Source organism: Carlito syrichta, unplaced genomic scaffold (assembly GCF_000164805.1).
Source record: "Carlito syrichta isolate Samal-C Ts95f unplaced genomic scaffold, Tarsius_syrichta-2.0.1 Scaffold92616, whole genome shotgun sequence".
NCBI lineage: Eukaryota > Metazoa > Chordata > Mammalia > Primates > Tarsiidae > Carlito > Carlito syrichta.
Window position 1 is genome coordinate 90,860 of NW_007036712.1, and position 9,194 is coordinate 100,053.

Sequence of the window (9,194 nt, forward strand, 5' to 3'; positions counted from 1 at the left end):
TCGTGATCCCGATCACGGTCCAGGTCCCGGCGCCGCTCACGTTCACTCTGGTGACTCCGAGGTCTTCGCGGTTACGATGCCGGCCCTTCTCCTCTAGATCATCAGGACCATCAGGACCAAGTTCCCCAGAAGGCCTATCATCAGGAGGCGTATCACTACCTTCAGAGGGTAAATATTATAAAAACTGGCGCTGACCCTTTCCGTAGAGAATGAGTGGAAATGGACGGAATTGTGGGGGATTTCATTTTTTTCTTTCACAGGGAAGAAATGTCTCTTACTCATCGTTATGCCTTCCTGCAAGGGGCCTGGCACATAGCAGGTGCTCAGGAAATGTTTACTGAAGGAAGAAATACAACCTATCACGAAGGGAAGGGAGTGACTTTTGGAGTCAAACAGACCTGAGTTCAAATCAGTGTATTCTCGGTGTGACCTGGGCTAGGACTTTTTCCCTCTCGGAGCCTCTTGGCCTGTAAAATAGGCTTAAGAATAATGCCGACCACATAAGGTTAGTGTTAGTCGGCAAAAAGTTGCATGATTAAAAAATATTTTTGTCTTGTTTTTTTTTTTTTTGAGTTGGAGTCTCACTCTGTCGCCCGGACTAGAGTGCAGTGACCGCTCCCAGCCACCGCAGCCTCGACCTGCTGGGGCTCCGGCGATCCTTCCGCCTCAGCCTTCCAAGTAGCTGCAACTACAGGTATGCGCTACCATGCCCAGCTAATTTTTTGATTTATTGTAGAGACGAGGTCTCGCCAAGTTACCTGGGCGGGTCTCAAACCCATGGGCTCAGGCAATCCACTCACCTCAGCCTCCCAAAGGCGGGGGATTACAGGCTGAGTCACCGAGCCCAGCTTGTTTGTTTGTTTTTTAAGTTGGAGTCTCACTCTGTTGCCCAGACTGGAGTGCAGTGGCCACTCCCAGCCACCGCAGCCTCTACTTGCTGGGCTCCGGCGATCCTTCCGCCTCAGTCTTCCAAGTAGCTGGAACTGCAGGCACACGCTACCATGCCTGGCTAATTTTTGATTTATTGTAGAGAGGAGGTCTCGCCAAGTTGCCCAGGTGGGTCTTGAACCTGCGGACTCAGGAAATCCACTCACCTCAGCCTCCCAAAGCACGAGATTACAGGCTGAGCCACCGAGCCCGGCTTTGTTTTGTTTTTTGAGTTGGAGTCTCACTCTGTTGCCCAGGCTGTAGGGCAGTGGCATGCTCATGGCCACCGCAGCCTCAATCTGCTGGGCTCAGGCGATCCTTCCTTCTCAGCCTTCCAAGTAGCTGGAACTACAGGCATATGCTACCATGCCCAGCTAATTTTTTGATTTATTGTAGAGACGAGGACTCACCAAGTTGCCCAGGCTGGTCTAGAACCCGTGGGCTCAGGCAGTCTTCTTGCCTCGGCCTCCCAAAGTGCTGGGATTACAGGCTTGAGCTACTACACCTGGCCGAAAAAATATTTTTAAAACGAAAGCATGAATAAAGCCTCCACCTTCCATGTTTTTTTTTTTTTTTTTTTAAGTCAGAGTCTCACTCTGTCACCCAGGCTAGAGTGCAGTGGCATGCTCACAGCTACCATACCCTCGACCTGCTGGGCACAGGAGAGCCTTCTGCCTCAGCCTTCCAAGTAGCTGGAACTACAGGTGTGTACCACCATGCCTGGTTAATTTTTTGACTTATTGTAGAGACGAGATCTTGCCAAATTGCCCAGTCTGGTCTTGAACCTCTGGGCTCAGGCAATCCTCTCAACTACCTCCTTTCAAGGTGCTGGGATTATAGGCGTGAGCTACCACGCCGGCCCCCCTTCCATGATATTTTAGCTCATTATCCTCAATCCTTAGTTCCTCTGGATTGAGGGTCAGTTTTTGTCTCCTCTAATCTGCACAACCAGCTTTCTCCAGCCTCTCTTGGGCTCTGGTAGGAGGTGGAGGGAGGAGGGCACCTCTCTAGGGGGGAGGAGTGTCGGTAAAGGGGGAAGGAGGGGAGGAAACTCAAGCTTCCTGTTAGGAATTCAGGACCAGGCTGGCAATAACCGCAGACAATCAGTTTTTGCCTCAAGGGCTCAGTGTTGACTAAAGAATTAATGGCCAAGAAAGGTGTCTGCCAATTATTTTTCCACTCAAGGTGCAGAGATTACAAAAACACAGCTGAGCCCATTTCAGATCCAGGCCTCCTAGCACTGGCTGGCAATTACTCCCCTGCAGACCTCACTCCCAGGAATGTGTGGGGAGTCAGGGGTTCTCCTTTGAGGAGATGTTGAGATTTCCAAGTATGTGCAGAACATTGTATGTTTCCACAGAGAAGAGGGTGAACAAGGAAGGACACATGTGTTTTGTGCTTTGGGTTGTCCTAGAAGCAGGTCCTGACACCAGGATTCTAGTGCATGCGGTGGATTTGGGAAGTGACCCCAAGAAACACCATGAGGAAGGTAGGGAAGAGAGATGGGAAGGATGGAGCATACAGGTGTGTTATCAAGCTCGCCATACTGTAGGTGATTGGAGCTTAATGTCACCTGGATCTGGGAGATGGTATAACACATACATAGACATCTCAACATGATCTCATCTGAGGAGCGAGGGAGCTGGGGCATTTATATACTGACTCCCATGGATCAGCGGGTGAGGGCTGCTCTGGGGTGTTCATTACCCAGCACTTCCAGCCCATCTCACTTGGTGGTCAAGAACGTTCTCAGGCAGGAAATGCAGGTATTAGTAACTGCTGTGCCCCGAAATGATCACTCCTAGAGTCTGCCATGACACAGGTTCAAGGTCCACTCTGGTCCAAACACTTAACACGTAAGACCTCGTTCAATCCCTGCGTGTATCCAGGACTAAATCAGGTAACCTCCTCTCCTCAGACCCAAGCCTCAGGGCTGGGATTGGGTGGGGTGAGCAAAGCCCTCATCTCACATGCACAGAATTTAAGGGGCCACCAAAAGACAAAGCCATCAAATAATATTTTAATGCAATATTAAAAAAGGAATAAATGATTGCAAAAAAAATCCATGGTGAACAAAAGATCAAAATTTTTAATCGAGACAGGATTTGTAATAGTGCTGAGCTGAGCCAGATTGAAGCCTCAGGCAAAAGGAAAATCAGTAATTCTGACTTGTTCGTCATGGATTTTCTTGCATTCATTTTGGTTTAAAAAATTATTGCATTAAAATACTCTTTATCTTGATTAACGATTTTTTGGGGGGGCATAACCTTATATTTGGTGCCTGAGGCGAATCCCTGACTCGCTCCCCCTAGTCCTGGCCCTGCTCCCCCACCCCGTTCCCCCCTTCTTAGTGCATGGTGCGTAGTCCATTTGGTGGCTCAGGTCAGAAATCTGGGGTCCCTTAGGCTCCCCTCTTTCCCTCCCCTCCCCTCTCCTCCCTGCTGTACCATTGCTGGTCATTCTGTTCCACCTCCAAGTGACTAACACATCCGTCTTCTGTTTTCACCTCCATTGCTACAACTCCTTTAAAGGCCCCAGTTCACGGTCTTCCTTGGGTCGGCAGGAACAGCCTCTTGGGGTTTCCTGCAAACTCTGATGTGTCCATTCACGGCAGTGCTTCTGGCAGACATGCCAGTGGCTCTTTCTCTGGCCCTCTGATTTTCTTCATGCCTCTGAGTCTTCCCGCAACTGTGTAAACTCTTGGTTCAGTATGGAATCTGCTATTCCCACTGTGCTTGCAGAGACCCTGATTTTGTGACCTCACCCTGATGGATACCCCAGCCTGCTGCCATCTCTCTGTCACCTTGGATGGTCCTCAGGGAAGCTCAAGGCGCAGTCTCGGAGCTTTGACGAAGCAAACTGCCTCTGAGTTTTCCTTATCCTCTCACCTTCTGGGATTTGTGTTTTCTTACATTGGGGCTGGGGCTGAAGGAGGTGATGGCACTGAGAGTCCCAGGCAGTGTCTTTCTCCTAGTCACATTTTTTCTAAATCCTTTTACTTCCTTGGTTTCACCTCCAGACCTGAAAGAGATCACCTTCTTCTTATGGGGTGGACACGGTCCTGAACTTACTGAATCCCATCTCATAACGGCTTATAATAAACACCAGGCTCAGATCTCCAAGTTTTGCTTTTGATATGGAAAGGGAAGTTCCTAGAATTAAGAACCTTCCCCCACCCCCACCAAGCCAGGTTTAGAGTTCATTGTCTCCATACAGACTCAAAGCTGACCATGCCCTCTTCATTTCAGGTGGGGTCTGCACTCCTCTTATGGTAATAAATATCCTTTATTTAATGGGGCTGGGAGAGTTGGGGAGAAGAAACACAGCATCATGATCCATGGGCTTGAAAAGTAGACGAATCTATTTGACAGTTTCAAAAACATTGCCTTTATAAGCCCAAGTTCCCAATACATTTGCTCATCTTCTGAGCATTCATTATTTCTGGAGAGTTCCAGCAAATTCTGTTTAGCGTTTCCTCCCCACATCAGGGCCATATTTCCTCTCCCCCTAGAGGCCATCTTTGCCTTGGGTACACTGATGTCTCTTTGATTCACTTATTTAAGTTCTGAGTGGATGAAGAAACTCCTTGACTCATTGATAGTGAAATCCAAACTTTGAGTAGGAACTTCAATGAGGAAAAGGGAGACCTGGATTCCAATCCTGAATCTTATAAAGTCCCTGAGTGGAAAATCGCACCTCCAGACTTCCATATTACATGAGAGAATATGTGCACAGTGAAGCTTCAGGTAGCAGCTGGCATAGAGTCCTGGCTCGGTGTCTGCTTTCCCGCCTCCTTTTTCTCCTCTCTGGCTCCTCAGTCTCCTGCCATCCACTGCTCTCTGAACTGAGCCTTTCTGTTCTAGAATTCTGGGCTTTCCTAAGCAGAGCTTAGTTTATTCACCCTCTCAGCAAGCTTAATCCAGCTTCCGAGCGCCAGCCCACCCGGCTGTTGTACTGTACTTTGATCAGTGTAAGTGGGCAGCTGTTAACCAAATGACTAAATATTAGTGTGACTTTCTCAGCACAGAGCCAGGTGTGTTCCCCAATGATGGACCTTGGAGTTGGGGATTTGCCCAGTACCACTGATTATTTGACCATCATCTTTATTGTATGTGCACGTGTGTGCGTGTACACACACACACACACACACACACACACACACAGGTTTTGGGTCTTGGGTTTCAGCATCTAGGAGTCACAGGCTAGCAAAAGTGTTGGGTTAAGGGAGGTGAGTCGGGGGGAAAGGAGAGACCAGAAGTCCATCTAAGTCCCTACAGCCACCCTCCCCATTGAGACGTTTACCTGCCCAGCCCTCATAGCCCGGGGATTATTTTGTGTCACACTTGTTCTGAGTCCTGTGCACATACAATGGTGAGTGGGACCTTGTCCTACAAAGCCCAGTGTGGAATGTTCCCTCCTGACCTCTTTACTCCTCAGCCCTGAATTGCCCTTCCTCTCTGTCCTTGTGTCTCAGCCACAGTTGCTTACTTCTGAAGACTGAGTCTCTTTTCCTGTCCTTCCGGTCCCTCTGTTGATACCTTACTTCCCTCTTCCCACGACTGGCTTCTCATTTTTCAGGTCTTAGTGCCCATGACTCTTTTTCAGAGAAGCCTTCCTGAACTACCCCATCCAGAGAGGATGTTATGAGATGATTTACTAGAGCACATCACTTGCTTCCTTCACAGCATTGATCCCAATCTGTGATTATTTTAACCCATGTCTTTTTTTTTTTTTCTTTCTTTTTTTGAGTTGGAGTCTCACTCTGTCACCCAGACTGGAGTGCAGTGGCCGCTCCCGGCCACTGCAGCCTCGACCTGCTGGGCTCCGGCGATCCTTCCGCCTCAGCCTTCTGAGTAGCCGGAATTACAGGCATGCGCTATCACGCCCGGCTGATTTTTTGATTTATTGTAGAGATGAGGTCTCGCTGCCCAGGTGGGTCTCGAACCCGCGGGCTCAGGCAATCCACTCACCTCAGCCTCCCAAAGGCGCAGGATTACAGGTTGAGCCACCGAGCCAGGCTTTAACTCATGTCTTCATTGGCTTTTCTATCCTCCCCACCAGACTGTACACTCCACAAGGGGAAGAGCCATTTTTGTTTTGTTCACGACTCTCTCCCCAACACCTAGAATAGTGTTGGCACATAGTACATGCTTAAGAAATATTTGTGGAATGAGGCATGCCCACTTTCCTTTCCATTTTATTGTCTTAAATGCATCTCGCAGATGGCCAATGGGCCATATGGTTGACTCACTTTGGGAATAATTTCTGGGACCAAAGCTCCTTCTCACTCTTTAGAAGAAGCTAAGGTTGGATCCTCCAACGTCCCTGAGCTTCCATGGGACAAATCCTGGACCCACATTGCCAAGGCTAACCCAGCAGGCTGCTTTCTTTCTTTTTTTTCAAGAATAATGAGGGACAGGGACAACCAGAGCGTGAGGAAGCAGGAGTTTATTAAGAAGATAGAAAAGTTCCTGCAGTGGGAGGGGACTCTAAAAAGGGTAGTCCTGTTTTCTTTCTAATAAGTAACTCTCCCTGCATCTGGTGAGGGAAAGCCAGGGAGCAAGAAATAGTACCTTGTAACTGACTATACGAAAACTGTGTGAACTTGAACTAATTAATTACTATGGACAGCAGTCTTTTTTCATTTTAAAAAAGGAAATAACAGTACTAGAGAATGTCAACCTCAGCACTGTTGACACTTAGGGCTAGATAATTCTCTGTAGGGTGGTGTCAGTGTCCTGTGCATTTTGTGGGATGCTTAGCAGCATCTGCCCACTAGATGGCAGTAGCACACCCAGTTATGACAGTCAAGCCTGTCTCCAGACATTGACAAATGTTCCCAGGGGAGAAAAACCCACGTCTTTTCTTCACTTCCTCCTATTGAGAACCACTCCATCAATATCTGCCTTGTAGGATTACTGGTAGTTTAAATGAGATAGGTCATGTTAAATACTTATATAACTAGCATAGAGTAAAGATTTAATAAATATTTAAAACTTGTTATTGTTTTGTTTTTAGAGACAGAGTCTCCCTCTGTTGCCCAGGCTGGAGTATAGCCCAACTAATTTTTACATTTTTTGTACAGACAAGGTCTCACTATGTTGCTCAAGCTGCTCTTGAACTCTGGGGCTCAAGCCAGCCTCCCACCTTGGTCTCCCAAAGTGCTGGGATTGCAAGCATGAGCCACTGCACCTGGCCTGTTATTGTTATTATTAACATCATTACATTGAAGGCTGAAGGAGTCTCAGGCAGAGAGGCAGGTAGAACTAGAAAAATTCAATTCCCTGTCCATGGTGTGCTAGAACTGTCTTGTGCTTCTAAGCACTGATGGTTAGGTTTTCAAGAAATTTGCAAGCCAGTTAAACATAGCCATCCTTGAAATTGGCAATAGTAGGAGTATTTACACTATGGGAATTGGCAAATGCTACTCAGCAGGGCTTTATTTTTGGGAGCCACCTAGCTACCACGGTGTCTCTTTAACTAATACACTAAATGACAAGGTCTTGTGGTGGGTCTATTAACTACTGACGTTTTGAAATAGTGATAAACATAATTGATATTTTGAGGTATCAGCAAAAACTGTAATATGACATGAAAATCTGTGATTTCTACTAGTAGCAAAGTCACAGGTACTGGTTTGTTGCTCATATTAAGAGTTGAAGGAATTGCTAAATTTTAATGAGAAGTAGGAAAAAATAAAGATTTTTTTGTTTGTTTGTTTGTTTGTTTTTTTGAGTTGGAGTCTCACTCTGTCGCCCACTCTGTCACTCTGTTGGAGTCTCACTCTGTCGCTCACTCTGTCGCTCCCGGCCACCGCAGCCTCGACCTGCTGGCTTCCGGCAATCCTTCCGCCTCAGCCTTCCAAGTAGCTGGAACTACAGGCGCGCGCTACCACGCCCGGCTGATTTTTAATTTATTGTAGAGATGAGGTCTCGCTGCCCAGGCAGGTCTCGAACCCGCGGGTTCAGGCAATCCACTCACCTCAGCCTCCCAAAGGCGCGGGATTACAGGCTGAGCCACCGAGCCCGGCTTGTTTGTTTGTTTTTTTTTTGAGTTGGAGTCTCACTCTGCTGCCCAGACTGGAGTGCAGTGGCTGCTCCCGGCCACCGCAGCCTCGGCCTGCTGGGCTCCAGCAATCCTTCCGCCTCACCTTCCAAGTAGCTGAAACTATAGGTGCGCGCTACCACGCCCGGCTAATTTTTGATTTATTGTAGAGATGAGGTCTCGCCCAGGCGGGTCTTGAACCTGTGGGCTCAGGCAATCCACTCACCTCAGCCTCCCAAAGGCGTGGGATTACAGGCTGAGCCACCAAGCCCAGCAAAAGATATTATTTTTAACAAAATCCACGGGCTCCCTGAATTCTATCCATGGACCCCAGTTAAGAATTCCTACTCTGCTAGGTGGCTCACATCTGTAATCCCAGAGTTTTGGGAGGATCACTTAAGCTCAGGAATTCAAGACCAGACTGGGCAACATAGCAAGACCTTATCTCTACAAAAAACAATAAAAAAAAATTTAACCAGGTACAGTGGCACGTACCTGTGGTCCTAGCTACTTGGGGGGCTGAGGTAAGAGGATTGCTTAAGCTAGGAGTTCGAGGCTGTAATGAGCTATGATTGTGCCACTGTACTCCAACCTGAGCAATTGAGCAAGACCCTGTCTCTGGGGAAAAAATAATCCCCGCTTTAGTGGACCCATTTAGTGGCAAAATGTAAATAAAACTGGCCTGGACCTTAGTATCAGACAGGCCTAGATTTGAATCCCAAGTCTCCCAGTGACTTAGGTGAGCGCACCTTAGTTTCTTCAATCTCTGAAATGGGAATCTCAACTTCATAGGTTGTTGTGGGGATTAATTAAAAGAACCTATTAATGTGTTTTAAGAGAGGCCTGGGCTGGGTGTGGTGGCTCAAGCCTGTAATCCCAGCACTTTGGGAGGCCAAGGTGGGTGGATTGCCTGAGCCTGTGGGTGCGAAACTAGCCTGGGCAACTTGGTGAGACCTTGTCTCTACAATAAATCAAAAAATTAGCTGGGCATGGTAGTGCACACTTCTAGTTCTGACTACGTGGGAGGCTGAGGTAGAAAGATTGCCGGAGCCCAGCAGGTCAACGCTGGGAAGGCCGTGAGAGTGCCACTGCACTCCAGCCTGGACGACAGAGTGAGACTCCAACTCAAAAAAAAAAAAAAGAGGCAAAAGAGTGAGACTCCAACTCAAAAAAAAAAAAAAGAGGCAACAGAGGGAGACTCCAACTCAAAAAAAAAAAAAAAA